This window comes from Rattus norvegicus, chromosome 4, assembly GCF_036323735.1.
Source record: "Rattus norvegicus strain BN/NHsdMcwi chromosome 4, GRCr8, whole genome shotgun sequence".
In the NCBI taxonomy this organism is placed as follows: domain Eukaryota; kingdom Metazoa; phylum Chordata; class Mammalia; order Rodentia; family Muridae; genus Rattus; species Rattus norvegicus.
In genome coordinates this window covers 124,572,876-124,589,121 of record NC_086022.1, presented here as the reverse complement: position 1 = coordinate 124,589,121, position 16,246 = coordinate 124,572,876, and positions in this window count along the sequence as shown.

Here is a 16,246-nt window from a genome sequence, read left to right as displayed (position 1 = left end):
ATTAACCCACTAACGTGAACTTTGTCTGACTTTGACAAAGCTACACTGTGAGAAAAAGCAAGTCTGGAAGCTAAGAAAGGCAGTAGTGAGTGACAGCTATCATTGAAGGCAAGGGTCCTTAACCTTGGCCTGCGAATGTTCTTCTGCTCAGGAAGGTTTTACACAACGGTAGGAATGCAAATACAAAAGAGAGATGTGTAAATCACTCACAGCCTGGAGACACACGGAAAACGTTTGTCTGCTGATTTGCACAGCTCCTCGCTGTGCCTGTGACCCTGCCGTTTATCAAGGATTAGAGCCGATAAGTGCACGAGTGGGATCAGCTTGTTCACTTTCAAATCATTAAATCTTGGCTGGATATGTGAGGCTGCAGGGTGCAGAGCAATTGTCAGAGTCCTTTGATATTTTGATTCTGTAATCACTAGTCCAAGGACGGCACTCTGCAGGAACATGTAAAGCAACTTGGCAGAAGTATGTTTGGGGCTGTCTCAGACCTGGATGAAAAATGTCATAATCTCAAGCCAAAATTCACATAATGAATTTTCATATACTTGAGTTAGACACTCAAATGGCCACTTTAACAGACAAACACTCGAGGCTGGAGCGATGCCTCAGCTGTTAAGAGCACTGGCTGATCTTCCCCTTGGTTTGATTCCCAAGCCCACTCGGTGGCTCACAACCATCTACAACTTCATTTCCAAGAGATCTGATGCCACCCTTTGGCCACCACAGGCAACACACACATATGACACACAAACATACATGCAGGTAAAACATTGAGTATGTATATAATAAAAATCAATATAAAACAGTCTTTTCAAAATAGCTTTAGATTTTAAAATCTTATTTACTCATATTTGGGGACTAGGTATTCCTTTTCTTTCTTTTTTAAAAGTTAGCTTTATTGTTTTTTTTAAAAAAAGCTGGAAATGAAAAACATCAAGTTCCTAAATTATGCAGACCTTAAGTCAACGATTCTGTGTTCTGTGTATGTGCTGTGTTCTACGTAGATTCCGTGTTCTATGTAGTCAGAACAGCTAGGAAGGCCATTCGTAAGCTGTGAAGCCTTACATTTGATTCTCATCTTCTGAACTGAAAAAAAAATAGATATATTCTCAGAGCATTGCCTGTAGGTCTGCAAAAGGGCTCCAGTCACTGTGGAAAATAGTTTGGTATCTCCCCAAACAGTAGACAAAGAGCCTTCTGTAATCCAGCCAATCCGCCCGAAGGTAATGCCTGAGAGAATTGACAACAGAGAGGCTTATGAAGCTTAAAGTAGACGCTACTCCACCCTCCACGAGCACGCCATGGTCCAGGCACACAGAGAACACTTCTGAGGGCCGAGCCTGTGTAAAATGCTAGATGCTGGGATACGGGGAAGCGGCTGGCATGAGGGTTACACTAAGTGGGTCCATTTCTACCCGAAACAGGTAAACCACAGACACAGAGAGCCATGGTGGTCGCTGGGTGACTGAAGTCAGGGGCAGGCGGGGAAACATTTGGCGCTTACCCTGCGTGTCGCTGAGTTGCACACTTGATTAAAATGCACAAGTAGCAGCATTTTATTGCCCGATGTCTAGTTAGAAATAAGTTATATTCCAAGACAGCCATTTAAGAAGCATCTACGTGTGGAGGCTGGACATTTAGTTTAATGGTTAAGAGCACTGGCTGCTCTTCCAGAGGCCCTGGGTTCAATTCCCAGCACCCCCATGGTGGCTCACTATCATCTGTAGCTCCAGTTCCAAGGGTCTGACATCCTTCTAGCCTCTGAGGCATTTCACACACATGATGCACACATAGCCGTCAAAACATTCCGACACATAAAATAAAAATAATCAAATCTTTTTTTTAAAAGAAAAAAAAACTTCTATAGTAAACCAAAAAAATTGGAGTGGCGGTGAAGGAGGTCAACAGGTGAAGATGATGCCTGAATGAATGTGGAGACCACAGTTGAATCCCCCATTCAAACCCATTTAAAGTGACTCCCCAAAGTTCTCTGACTTCGTATGTGAGCCATGACACACATGCCTCCCCACCCACACACACGGATAAATAAGAAAATTAATTTAAGCTTAAAGAAAATAAACAAACACTTTCATGAATGGAAAGCTTTATAACATTAAGACTTAATGTGTCAGTTACCCTAGAATTAACATAGGTTTAATTTTAATTTCTTGTTTGTTTTCAGACCGGGTCTCACCATGTGGCCCTGTTTGGCCTGCAAGTCACCATGCAGCTCATACCAATCTCACACTGTGGGCGTCCTCCTCTCTCCCCCGCCTCCTCCTGCGTCGTTACAGGCGCATGCCAGGTCAGGGCCATGTGATTCCTCTTAACTGATGGAAGATGAGGGGTGTCAGGGTTGAGGTAAGGATGACGCTCAGATGCCAAGAATGGGCAGGAAATGTTAAGAAAGGGCCAGGGGTGTGGCTCAGTGTGCAGTGCGTGCCTAGCATCTGTGTCAGAGTTGGGTCACCAGATCCAAGGCACACAAAAAGGTGACAGAAAAGATCAAGAAGGACAAGGGAATTGGCCTAAGGAAATGAGAGGAAACCAAACTACAGAGGTAGGATAAGGTTACAGTAATTCAACATAGTCGAGCTGTAGGAGCCAGGAACTGTGAGGTATCCACACACACAGAGCACACAGAGGGCGCATGTAGGACCGCCACTCAGGGCAGTGGAAACGTGAGGAATTAATTGTTTAGTGATGTCCAGGCCCGGCTGGATCTTGAACAGCAAACCACACAGACTCTTATACCACACACAAAAGCAAGTGCCAAATAGATGGATTAAATAAATATAAACGGCAAAATAATGAGGGGTGGGGCCCATGGGAGTGAGAGTGTTCACTGTGAACAGTGCAGAGTTCAGTCACTCGGACTCAACCCCAGGAGGAGGAGGAGGAGGAGGAGGAGGAGGAGGAGAAGGAGGGGGAGGAGGAGCAGGAGGAGGGGGAGGAGGAGCAGGAGGAGGGGGAGGAGGGGCAGCAGCAGCAGGAGAAGGAAGCAGCAGATTGAGAAGATCTGTAAGAGCACATGAACACTTTGGAGCACCAACTGTCAACCTTCTGAATTCTGCGACTCTTTAATACAGATCATTGTGGTGATCCCCAACCATAAAATTATCCTCATTGCTACTTCATAACTAAAACTTTGCTACCGTTATGAATAATAATATAAAGTGTTTTCTAATGGTCTTAGGTGACCTCTCTGAAAGGATCATGACCCGCAGGTTAAGAATTGCTGCTTTAGAGGGAGGAGAACAGTCCTCTCTCCCCCCACCCCCTTTTTAGGCTTCTTTATTTTTATTTTATGGGTATGGGTGTTCACCTGCATGGATATCTGTGCACTACATTTGCAGTTTCTACAAAGGCCAGAAGAGGGTGTTGGATCCTCTGGAACTGTATTTACAGACAGTTGTGAGCTGCCATGTAGGTGTTGGGAACCCAGGCTCTGTCTTGTGTAAGAGCAGCCAGTGTTTTTAACCCCGGAGCCATCTCTCCAGGCCTATGGGGAGAGCTCAGATAATGTAGGAGAGTAACTGGTTACTTGTTCTAAAAGAAATATATTGGAAAATGTAAAGGAATGGGTGCAGTAGGAATTTTCTGTAGATGAAAGATAACATCCAATGAATAGACACTAGATTTGAGAAAATGGACACAAAGCCATTCCCGCCAAGATGTGGCATATTTTCACAAGGTTAATGAGAAAGTACGAGTCCCACAGAAAAATAGGTGGAGCTAGGGGAAGATTCATAGCCTGCAAGCCCAGTGCCAGCAAACACATCAAACGATGATTAAGAGATCGGCAGGCAGGAAAACACAAGACCAAGGAGCAAGGAGGGGCTGGAGAGAGAACGAACAAGGAGGGGCTGGAGATGGCTCAGCAGTTAAGAGCACTTGCTGCTCTTGCAGAAGATCCAGCTTCCGATCCCAGCACCCGTATCAGGCAGCTCATGGCTGCATGTAACTCCAGCTCCAGGGGATGCTATGTCTCTCACCTTCTGGGACACCTGCACTCACATGAACACACACACCTGCACACACATAAATAATTAAAGATGAATATATTTAAAAACACTAAAAAAAAGTAAGATTTTGTTTTACTTCCAATCAGGTCACATCTTTGTTGGTGTTTGGTTTGGGGGTTTCTTTTGTTTGTTGATGTGCTGTCTTGCTACGTAGTCTAGATTGGCCTCAATCTCAGTTCCAAAGCCTCTGGAGTGCTGTGACTACATCTATACCGTCATGGCTGGCATCCCAGGCCACCTCTGGAAAGAGCCTAAACATCAACGGTAGGCAGAAAAGCCAGGATAGAACATCGAGGCAGTGCTGCTGCATGCGGCCCTCTGCAGAGCAACGGGGCACCATGTGTTAATGCCCACCACAACTGCGGACACAGTAAGTACAGACACTGATAGGTGCTCTCATTGGGACATTGCTCATAGGGACAAGCCTGCAGACGAGATGCTCATACCAGTAGATGATACTGTCACCTTCTCTAGGACTCTAGTCTCAGCTGGAGATAGACAAGATAGCAGTGTTGCACTGCTGAGGAAGTGAACGATGGTAAGAAGAGTGGGTGTGCATATGCACGTAGATCGGGTTTGGGGAATGATACACAAAACACGGCAGCTTTTGTCATTATGATCACCTGGGGCTAATGGAAATTAAAAGTCAAAGGCAAAAACTCAGAGCCAAGGTCCTTCTCATCCCAAAAGACCAGGGAGACTCCCCTTCAGAATTCCCAGTCCTGACTGCAGAGAGAGACCTCCTACCTGGAAGTCTGTTGTCTTCTAGAAAAGCCATCTGATGGGCTGGAGAGATGGCTCTGTGGTTAAGAGCACGGACTGCTCTTTCAGAGGCTCTTGGTTCAATTCCCAGCAGCCACATGGTGGCTCACAACCGTCTGGGATCCGATGTCCTCTTCTGGTGTGTCTGACAGGTACAATGCACTCATATAAATAAAATAAATAAATCTTTAGAAAGAAAGAAAAGTCATCTGAAAAATGTGACCACAACTGAATGGCCTTCCATCTCCATTGACATCACATCTATCCCTGGGCTCAGGTGCACCCTAACTTCTGCCTTCAGGACAGCTTGTTCCCCTAGTGATCCTGTCTGACTCCCCCATAGTCGTCCTCACTCCCGTTCCCCTCCTCTGATGTAAACAGCGGGATGCTGTCTTCTGAGGTATGCTCCACTGAGCATGAGAACAATTTTATGATTGACTTTGTGCATTTTATAAACTGGTATGTTTTTCTCAAATTAATCTATTTTAGACACCTTATTCAGCTAAACTTCAGGGATATGTGTGAAATTTTCCTTTGTCCAACAATGCACATGTGTGTGAACCCATTATGTGCATATGTGGGTCTGTCTACATTGACCTTAGTTATTAGTTGAGAATTTACAAAAATGGCCATTTGTCCTCGTAGGACAACTGCAATATGGACCCAGATAGGAAAGTGTGGGGGAGTCAGCAACAAAGGGTTTTGTTTTTTTTTAATTGTTGTTTGTTTAGGTCGTTTCATGATTACAGCGACTCATGTGTAAAACGCTGCATAAGGAAAGCGTGTTTCATTGCTGCCAGTCTTCCAGGCAGCAGCCGAGAGAACAGAGCTGTTTGAGGAGGGTTCTGGTGACAGGTGTATGCAGCCTGGTTCCTGACTTCAGGATGTGGGATGCTTCACACCCATGCCAAGTGGGGCAACTATAAAAACCCTCTCTGCCCAGAGTCCCTCCTCACTCACCACAGCAATGAGCCCTGAGAATGCTCAGACGCGCCAGACAATGGCGGAGGACCCCTCTCTCTTTGTTCTCTTCCTTTGAATGCAACCAAATAGGAAAACAAACAAACAAACAAAAAATTTCTAAAAGTTCTTCATCACTTGATAGGGTCTGGAGAGACCGATCATTAATTAAGAGCACTATCCACTTTTCCAGAGGATGAGGGTTTGATTCCCAGCACCCACATCACAGATCATGACTGGCCTTACTCAACTCTAGTCCCCAGGTATCTGATGCCCTCTTTTGGCCTTTGCTGGTACTGCACACATGCGGTGCACATACATATATGCATGCAGGTAAAACATTGATACACATAAAATAAAAAGAAATCTAAAAATTTACATATAACTTTAAACATGCAGTATAAGTTAAGTTCATGTTTAATGCATCTTGAGAAATTGATCCAGACACATGCTTTCTGATCCCATTTTCCTGACTAGAAACCTGTCTGACTGCATTTTGCTCCAACGCTTTCGCCTGAGCAGCTCCGGGTGAATCGCCTCTCAGGGATCAGAGTGAGGCTCTCCTCTCCTGTCTCCAGCAGAACAATTTGCTGTACTGAGTCAATGAGAGCCCTCTTTAGAGATTTTAGAACTTAAACCCTTTGCACAGGGGATGTTGAGGAGGAATGACTGATGATGTGAAAAGAAAGACTGTTGGTGAGAAGGAAAACAGACAAATGAAGAACACCATGCTCAGCAGTACGTGCAGAGATGTTTTCATTTTTCGCTTATTTCTACAACTTTCAATTGCATAAAGCACACCCTTTCAGAGTGGCAATGTGGAAACCCGTTGGGCTCCTCTCTCCTTTACTATGTACGGTGGAAACAGCAACCCTGCAATCCCTCTTTGTAAAAGACAGTTTGTACCACTGTGGCAGAGTGACCCCCACCTTGTTTGTGTAAATAAAAAGTTATCTTTCGGGCTGGAGAGACGGCTCAGCGGTTAAGAGCACCCGACTACTCTTCCGGAGGTCCTGAGTTAATTCCCAGCAACCACATGGTGGCTCACAACCATCTGTAAAGAGATCCGATGCCCTCTTTTGGTGTGTCTGAAGACAGCTACAGTGTACTTATGTATAATAAATGAATAAATCTTTAAAAAAAAGTTATCTTTCCAGCAAAAATCATGGCCCAGGGGAAGGATTTGTTAAAAACAACAACAACAACAACAACAACAACAGCAACAACAACAGCAACAACAACAACAACAACAACAGCAACAACAACAACAACAACAGCAACAACAACAACAATAACAACAGCAACAACAACAACAACAACAACAGCAACAACAACAGCAACAACAACAACAACAGCAGCAACAACAACAGCAACAACAACAACAACAGCAACAACAACAACAACAGCAACAACAACAACAACAGCAACAACAACAACAACAACAGCAACAACAACAACAACAACAGCAACAACAACAACAGCAACAACAACAACAACAGCAACAACAACAACAACAGCAACAACAACAACAACAACAACAACAGCAACAACAACAACAGCAACAACAACAACAACAGCAACAACAACAACAACAACAGCAACAACAACAACAACAACAGCAACAACAACAACAACAGCAACAACAACAACAACATCAGCAACAACAACAACAACAGCAACAACAACAACCACCACCAAAAAACCAGCACGACTTAGCAATTTATGTCAGGGACATGTAGGCATGTTAAACTCTATGGGACAAACCAGGCACATGAACTTACTCAGAGTACCAGAACAAACACTGTGGCCACCTTTCCAGGTCTGTGCAGTGCCACCCACACACCCACTGTCAGACTGTCAGGTGCGTGTGTCACAGGATCAATCGGGGGATGATGGACTCTCCACCATGTTTCTTCAGCCCAATAACAAGCCCCCTCCCCCTTGACGTGGCCACTTGACTGCCACTGCCATGTAGTGTGTCAACCGTATCTGTCCCTACAACTTAACGCCTACAATTCTGCTATCCCTTCTACTGCCATCTTGTGAGTATTTAAGAGTGGACATTGTCAGCAGCTACAATATGAAGAGACCTCAGGGATCCTTGTTGAATTGCAGCCAATAAGATTAATATAGACTATAACGTCTGTGATACACTCTGGTGTCACAGGTAGTGGAAAGACACAAACGTGTCTGCGTTAGCTACTTTTCTGCTGCTATGGTAAAGCAGCTGTGCTCAAGGGGAGTTATAGAAGGAAGGGTTATTTGGTTTATAGTTCCGAAGGGATGGAAAGCCATCATTGTTGGGGGTGGGGGGTGGCAGCAGGGAGCAGACATAGCAGCTGGGTCAGGAAGCTGACAGCTCAGATCTTCAGCCTCAATCAGGAAGGAGAGTTGGTGAACAGGAGCAGCATAGAGCTTGTGATGTCAAAGCCTACTCCCAGTGGCATAGTTTATCATATTAGTCAGGGTTCTCTAGGCAGACAGAACTTATAGAATTAATATTTGTTACATTCTTTTATATTACATTAGAATGGCTTAAGGCTGTGATCCAGCAAGTCCAGCAATGGCCATTTACCATCGGAAGGTTCAAGGATCCAATATTGTTGAGTCCATGAGGCTGGATGTCTCAGCAGGTCTTTAGGATATGCCCAAATCATGAAGACGTGGGTTCTTTCTTTTTTTTTTTAAAGATTTATTTATTTATTTTTATTTATTATGAGTACACCATAGCTGTCTTCAGACACACCAGAAGAGGGCATTGAATCCCATTACAGATGGTTGTGAGTCACCATATGGTTGCTGGGAATTGAACTCAGCACCTCTGAAAGAGCAGTCAGTGCTCTTAACCACTGAACCATCTCTCCAGCCCAATGAAGTGGGTTCTAAGGCCAGTAAAGGAATGAAGTTGCTGGTGAGAGCAAGCAGGCAGAGAGTGAAAGTGTCCTTCTTCCGTGTCCTTTATATAGACTGAGAGCAGAGGGTGAGGTGCAGATTAAAGGTGGATCTTTCCACCTCAAATGATTTAATTAAGTAAAACCCCTCACAGGTGTTCCCAGCCATTTGGGTTTTAGTTAATTGTAAATCAAGTTAGTTCTTATTCAAGTTGGCAACCAAGAATAGCCATCACTGTCCTCCAGCAAGGCTCTACCACTCAAATCCCCTCACACAGTGCCACCTACCAGGGATGCGTTCAAATGTCTGAGCCTATGGTGGACATTCTCATTCGAACCACTACTGTGGCCATCTGTGTTCCTGACACAGCACACTCCTGACAAGCTGACTTATATTTCTAAACCCCATGTGCTACACCATCTCTGCACAGTGGTTTAAGCATGGCTGTAACTGTTTCCTGCTGATCCTCGGGGCCGTATGAACTGCAGATAAAGCTTCACACACACATTCAGTCTGCCTCCTGACAGAGCGCTGTGCTACGTGCTGCCACCACCACGGGTGACAGCAGCCCCACGGACATGTTTCCACACCTCTAGTCACCCATCCTTTTAAACTGCTCCAGTTACTGTAAAAGTATTGGACCCAGCTTTACCTGAAAGTTGGATCTCTGGGTTCAAACTCTGCACTTGACTATTAAGTCTGTCTGTTAGTGTAGAACAGTCCCCTCTGCCTTTAAAAGGGGGGAATTTCTCTCTGACTCTCTTCTGCTCTTCCTCTTCCTCTCTCTTCCTCTCTCTCTCTCACTCTTCCTCTCCTGGCTTGACACGATAAAAAAAAGGGGGGGGGGGGATTGGCTTATATGGAGATCAGTTTTCTTTTAAAATGTCTCACATTCTAATGTTTCTCCAAATGGAAACACACACACACACACACACACACACACACACACACACACACACACACACTTGATCTTATAAACTGAAAATTAGCTATTAAGGACTGAATTCAGTTGAAGGACTTCTGGCAGGGACAGCTCTCAGGACTCTGATCTTTTTCATGTCCTAGCAGAAGTATACAATAGTCACTCTACTGATCACACTCAGTGCAGCCACTCAGTTAAGGTGGTGACAGGTAGAACATCTTCTGTCACTGAGAAGAATACAATACTCTCTTGGTACCCGTTGGCAAAGGAGACCTGTGTAGGTACCAAGATGCCTACCATCAACACGCATCAATGGACACTGCCTTACAAGTGTAGGATGCCCGCACACCACAACAACACGCAGCTGTTGAGAAGGCTTGAGTCCGGGTCTGAGAGCACTTCCTGCTCTGTCAGAGGATCAGAGTTCTGACCCCAGCGCCCAGGTCAAGTGGCTTGCCCAGGTCCAGTGGCTCATAAATGCCTATAATTCTAGATTGAGGGATTTAATGCCCCCTTGGACTCCATGGCACCTACACACACATTCATAGACACCATATATAGGCATACATATAAAAAAGTCTGAGCTCACAGGGCCATTTTTGAAAGTTTTCCTGAGTAGAATAATAAAACCAGAACCCATTAGTGGAAAGATTGGTGGATTTCACTGCTCCACTACCCTCAGAAAAGCAAGGATTCAACAGAAGAGAACTAATCAATACGGAAGACACTCCCTAAATAGGACATGGGGTGACCATCCTAGCAGACTGATAAAATGTCTGGACAAGCCCAGGTCTCCTTCAGACTAACATGAGTCACCCAAGACCTACGTACACATAGACAAGGGTGTCTCCACACCACATATGAGAGCTTCACACTGACATCACGCACAAAGGGGAGGGCCCGGAATAGCCTTTCTAAGAACAGGAACAAGCGGGGTGGGGGGAACATATCAGAAATTCTAGCCAGAGAAAGCCAGCAAGAAGAAGAAATAAAAAGTGTCAGGATATAGCAAAGATAGAACTAGAACAGAAGAAACGAAGACTAAGGTAGAAGACAGGAACAACTGGGGAACAGTAGCGTGCGCCTTTAATCTCAGCACAGGCAGAGGCAGGAGGATCTCTGTGAGTTGGAGGTCAGCCTAGTCTGTAGAGTGAGACTGTCTCAGAAGATGGAAAAGGAGAGAGGAAGAGGCAGCGAAAAACTGCATTCACAGGTGACAAAACTCTGCCTGGAAATCCCCCAAATTCATAAGAGCTAATGAACTCACCAGATACCCAAGACTGACATGAAAATAACATCATATTTCTCAATACCAGAAATGAAAATCTCATAAATCAGTTAAGAAAATTGGGGGAAAATCTAACCAAAGAGGAGTGTTGGCAACTTCCTGCCATGATTAAGATATCTGATAAAAACAACTTTAGGAGGAAAGTGGAGCTGGTGGGGTGGGAAGGGGGTGGGGTAGGGTGGGATAGGGAGGAGTGGGATGGGGTGGGGAGGGGTGAGGTGGGGTGGGGAGGGTAGAAAGGAGTGGGTGGGGAGGAGTGGGGAGAGAAGTCAGCTCCTAGTAGATGGCAGCATTCTTCACTACAGACAAGAGGCAAAAAATGGCCCAAATCCATCAATGGAAGCTGGTCTGCAAGGTCTTTGCATTGCCTGGTGGCTACAAGGCTCCCAGGGGTCAGGCAAAGACCAAAGCCATAAGTCCCACAAGAGGCACAAATGGCCCAAATCTGCCCATGGAAGCGGGCCTGGTCTCTGCACTGTATGGTGGTTACAAGAGCAGGTGAAGACCAAAACCACAAGTCCCTTTGAGGCTCAAGCCTTGGGACTTGCACAAGGCCCTGCTAGCACTTTCTGTGTCACAAGCTGGCCTGACTTCAAACAGCAGAGAAAGAAATCCCAGCAATGACATGGAGAACAGCAAAGTCTCGCTGTGGACTGGAGCAGGCTCTGCGGGGTGACTCCTCTGTCCCCGTCTGCCCCTCAAGCCGCTTTCCCTCTGGAAACAAAAGCCCTGCTCACTTCCTATCTCCTGCTCTAAGGAAAGCCCACCCTCAGAATCCCTCGAGCATGCCACGTTGTCAGGCGGGTCCTCGGAAACACAGCTGTTCAGAGACAAGAGTCCAGGCTTTAGACCGGCAGGGTTTCCTGGTTTCCCTTCAGAGCTGTCAGTCACACCAGAGTCTTCAGAGTAAAAGTGGCTCATTTCCTCTTTAAAATCCTTGGCGACTCTCCTCTTTCACCAATTTTCCCACACTTCATTTCAAAACTGTTTTCAGGCCAAGTGTGGGGGACCAATCCTTTAGTCTCAGTACTCAAGAGACAGAGGCAGGCAGATCTCTGTGAACCCAAGGCCAGCCTGGTCTACAGAGTGAATTCCTGGCCAGCCGGGGCTACATCAAGAGACCCTGTCTCATTAAAACAGAACAACTTTTCTTGACTGCTGGTGGAAGTGAGGGCAGCCTCATACAGTAATATTCCTTCTATAGCCAGAGAGACGTATAAACTACTGTGTGTGTGTGTGTATGTATGTGCGAGTGTATGTGTATGTTTGTATGTGTATATACGTGTATATGTGTGTATGTGTGAATATGTGTGTATGTGTGTATATGTGTGTGTATGTATGTGTATGTATATGTGTATGTGTGTATGTGTGTGCAAGTGAGGGCAACCTCATACAGTAGTGTTCCTTCTATAACCAGAGAGACGTATAAACATATATGTATATGTATATGTATATATGATGTATATATTGACATCAGAATGTATCCAAAGGCCAGGAGCTATCTTGTACTTCAACCTCCACACACTGGGAGGAGAAAAGCCACTACCCGGGCATCTTTGCTTTGTTCTTAATCTCAATTTCTAAGACCAAACCACAGCCGGGAGATCGCAAGCCATCCTTACCCAAGAGCTCCTCTCTCTGAATGAAGGCCCAGCAGGTGTAGGGACCCTTCCAACACATAGTTCAGGACTATGCCGGTCTCTGCTAAGTCTGTGCCAGTCACGTACTTCTCAGGAAAGACAGAAACTAGGGTTCAGAGGAAGGGGGTTTTGTCACTGGCAACAAGGCTGACTCCTTCCCTACTTTACTCAGAGGCTGTGGAAATGCAGACACCCATGACCGAGAAACACAATGATTCTGTTTTACAGAGAGTAGCATGAATCGCCTTCCCCGGCCTGCATGAAACACGCCACTCACTGGGCATGGCCTTTAGTCCCCCCAAAATGCAGCGAATGGGGTCACAGGAGGCTGTGCTGACTGTTGCTGACATCACTACAGTCAACTTGGAAGTTAAAGCTCGATGACTCTTGTAAAGGACCCGGGTGTGATTCCAGGGCTCACATGGGGGCTCACAACTGTAACTCCAGTCCCAGGGGATCCAATGCCCTCTTCTGACCTCTACAGGCACTGCATACATGTGGTACACAGACCTACGCGCAGACAAAAGCCTGACACATAAAATAGAATTTAAAAAAAGGAACGAAACAGACAAACATGAAAAGACATGGCTAGTGGGTAGCCGTTGATCATGACCACCAAATCTTCCATAGTTCGTGTAACCGAGTTCCTGCGTTCACAGGGCTGGCAGTGCGGCAGACAAGTCACACAAACATGAGAGTAGCACACAGTGCTATGACATCACGACATCCATCTTGCCACTTGTCCCTGCTTGGGAAAAGGACTTCCTAGCTCCACCGTACCTTTATAGGCCCTCAGCTGTACATGTGAAATGTAACTGGTGCTTCCTCACACCATCTGCTTAGAGGGGGTCTCATCCCAGGGCTCTCCAAAGTGGAGTGCTTCAGGCCTACTGGTCACAATGTGTCAGACCTCCCGGGATCCTACAGAACTGACCAGCGGGGGGCAGCATAGTGCTGCAGAGGCTCTGAACCTGTTGAAACCCTGTAGGGCAGATGGCAGTGCCCCAGGGTTCCAGCCTGAGGTCAGAGCAGAGCCAAGGCCAGGCTGGTCAAAAGCCCCACAGAAGAGACCCAAGTGGCCGCACCCAGAGCAGCAGGCCTGCAAAGTCAACAAGGTTTGGTTTTCCTCCACGGCTGGATCAAGTCACTATTTACTTAGTTCCACCGGGGACTTCAAGACCTTGTCCTATGAGCCACACCTATTTTTACCCCGCAGAGTCAGCCTCAGGGTGAGATCTGGGGCTGAGAGTTTCCATCATTGCTCCAGGCTGTCTGTCAGCTAGGGGAGAGCACCCAACCAGGGATCTCCTGACTCACGTTGTTCCTCTTCTTTCTCACCCTATGCAGGTCTCCTCCTTCTCTTCCTCAGTCTTTTTTTTTCTCTCCTAATCCTTTCCTCTTCCCTACTCCTGGTCTTTGGTCCCTAGGACCTGCACTGCCTGGTAAAAAAAAATTCAGCTTCCCTCAGAACCCGAAACTCTCCCCTCTGGGGTGTTTGATTTTGACACAGCTCAATGTGCAAGCGAGACGAAGCCTCTGTGCGCCCTCCCTGAGACCCTTCATCTCTGTTGCACAATGGAGACTGGCTTGCATCACCACAGAAGCCTGGCCAGTGCACACTCAGCACATCACAGGCTGCCTGTTGCCTCTCAAGGACCTGCCCTCTGGCAGGGCTCTGAGGGGTGTGAAGGGCGCTGACCTGCAGAGGCCCCCCCAGCCAGGAGCAAAGCCTAAGACCTTCCAATTGCTCCTGGCAGGTGGTGCTTTGGCCTCCTCCTGGATTCTCTCCTTCTGTCTATTCAAACTACACCACCAGTCTTGGAAAGCTTTTCTGAGTAGGGGGTTCCCAGGCCTTTTCTCTGCCCTTCCAGAGACCCACATTGAACCCCAGATCCAGGATTCAAGGCTGAGCAGAGTATCCTCAGGTTACTGGGGTACCTTGGCAGCTGACAGTGAGGCCCACTCTGGCCTGCTTTAGGACTGAAACAGAGGACAAAGAAAATAATCAAATTTAAGAACTCGACATTTGGGGTCTGTAGAGATGTCTCAGCAGTTGAGAGCACCTCAACTGAGAGCAGTTGAGTTTGATTTTCAGCATATACACAGTGGCTCACAACAGTCTATAACTCCAGTTCCAAGGGATCTAAGGTCCTCTTCCAGCGTTTAAGGGCTCTGCCCACATGTGCCTGTACATGCAGACCAAACACATACATAAAGATTTTAAAGATAAATCTTAATAGAAAAGCCATACCACTTGGATAACTGTACATTACAAGGATGAATTTGAAGCTGCAAAAGTGTGCACACAATTTTAATGTGATTTATTGTCCTCGTCAACCTTCTCATCTACCACTTTAAGGAAGGTCTCGGGCAGATCTGAGCTTGTCACCCTTTTCCTGAACCTGTGTCTCAGATGGCTTCTCTTGCACCCAGATGAGCCCCACCAACGTCAGTCATTCTCAGCTGACCTCTGGTCCCTGTGGACTGATGGGTACTTTTCACACTTACTCTCAAGTGTCACCTCATCGGCCTCTGAACTGTGGCTTTGCTCTTTTGTATGAAAAACACTTTTCACTCCTGTGGAAGACAGAAGATAGTGTCCTAACCCAACCCAGTGAATAGATTTGCTACACTGTAGGAATTCCAAGGCTGTGGGTTCAGTTATAGCTAATCAGGGACCTTAGGTAAGAGGACTGTCCTGGTTTATCTGGGTGGGTCCTCATGTCATCAGGGTCCTCTCTATGACACAGACTTAGCCAGTCAGTAGGAATGATCTGGGGTAAGGCTTAGCTGGCCACAGCTGGCTGTTAAGGAGGAGGGAGGGGCCATTCTCTAAGAAGCTGGGAGAGGGCAGACGATGGATAGAAACGTTGCAGACAATTTGGTTTCAGCCACTGCTGCACACTTGCAAGCCAGAACTATGTAAGAATTAAGTTCATATTGCTTTAAGACACTGTGCTTCTGATAATCTGATTTAGTACCTGTCAAATGTCTTTTCTGTTACCCGACAAGAAGTAACAGAATGGGGAGGTTTAGGTTGGTGGGGGGTGGGTTGTAGTGGACAACGGTTTGTTTAGGCTGTAGTATGGGGGGGGCTTGTTTGGGCTGTAAGGAGGGAGAGGCTTATTCTCACTCCTGGCTTTGGAGATGTTGTCAGTGCATGTTCTGAGCCTGTGTTAAGATTGCACTGCACTGCAGTCCTGTGTGACTGAGCCCACACTCACATTACAGTGGGAGCCTCCATGATCCTCTCCCTCCACTAGCGTGACGTTCGAGGACTGAGCGTTTATAAAGGAGGCTGAGGGGGACATTCTCAACCCCAGGGTGACACAAGTGACTAATATACTCCCGACTTTGCTGAGGAGGAAGCTGAGGCTCAGAGAGAGTGGGGAAGGTCTGCAGAGTCACAAAGCACCGAAGTGCCAGGATTTCTTGCAAATTGTGGCCAGGGTGATGGTGCACAGGTCAGCTGAGCACACTAGGCCTGGGTTCAGTCTTGCACCACACAGGCCTGAGCTGGAAGAAGTCACAATTTTACCAAACCCTGGGCAAAACTCAACCCCAGTGACGTAAAGCTCCTGTCAATAACACGCTTAACAGCTGGCTTCAGGGAGAAGCTGCCTCAGTCTGAGATCCCTGAAGAGACCCATGCTCCCAGCAGCCTGACTACTGCTGGACTTTCCCCAACTCTATCCCAGGAATTTACCATTCCCCAGCCCACCTCCTGCTATCCCACCCCCATCTCCTCCTG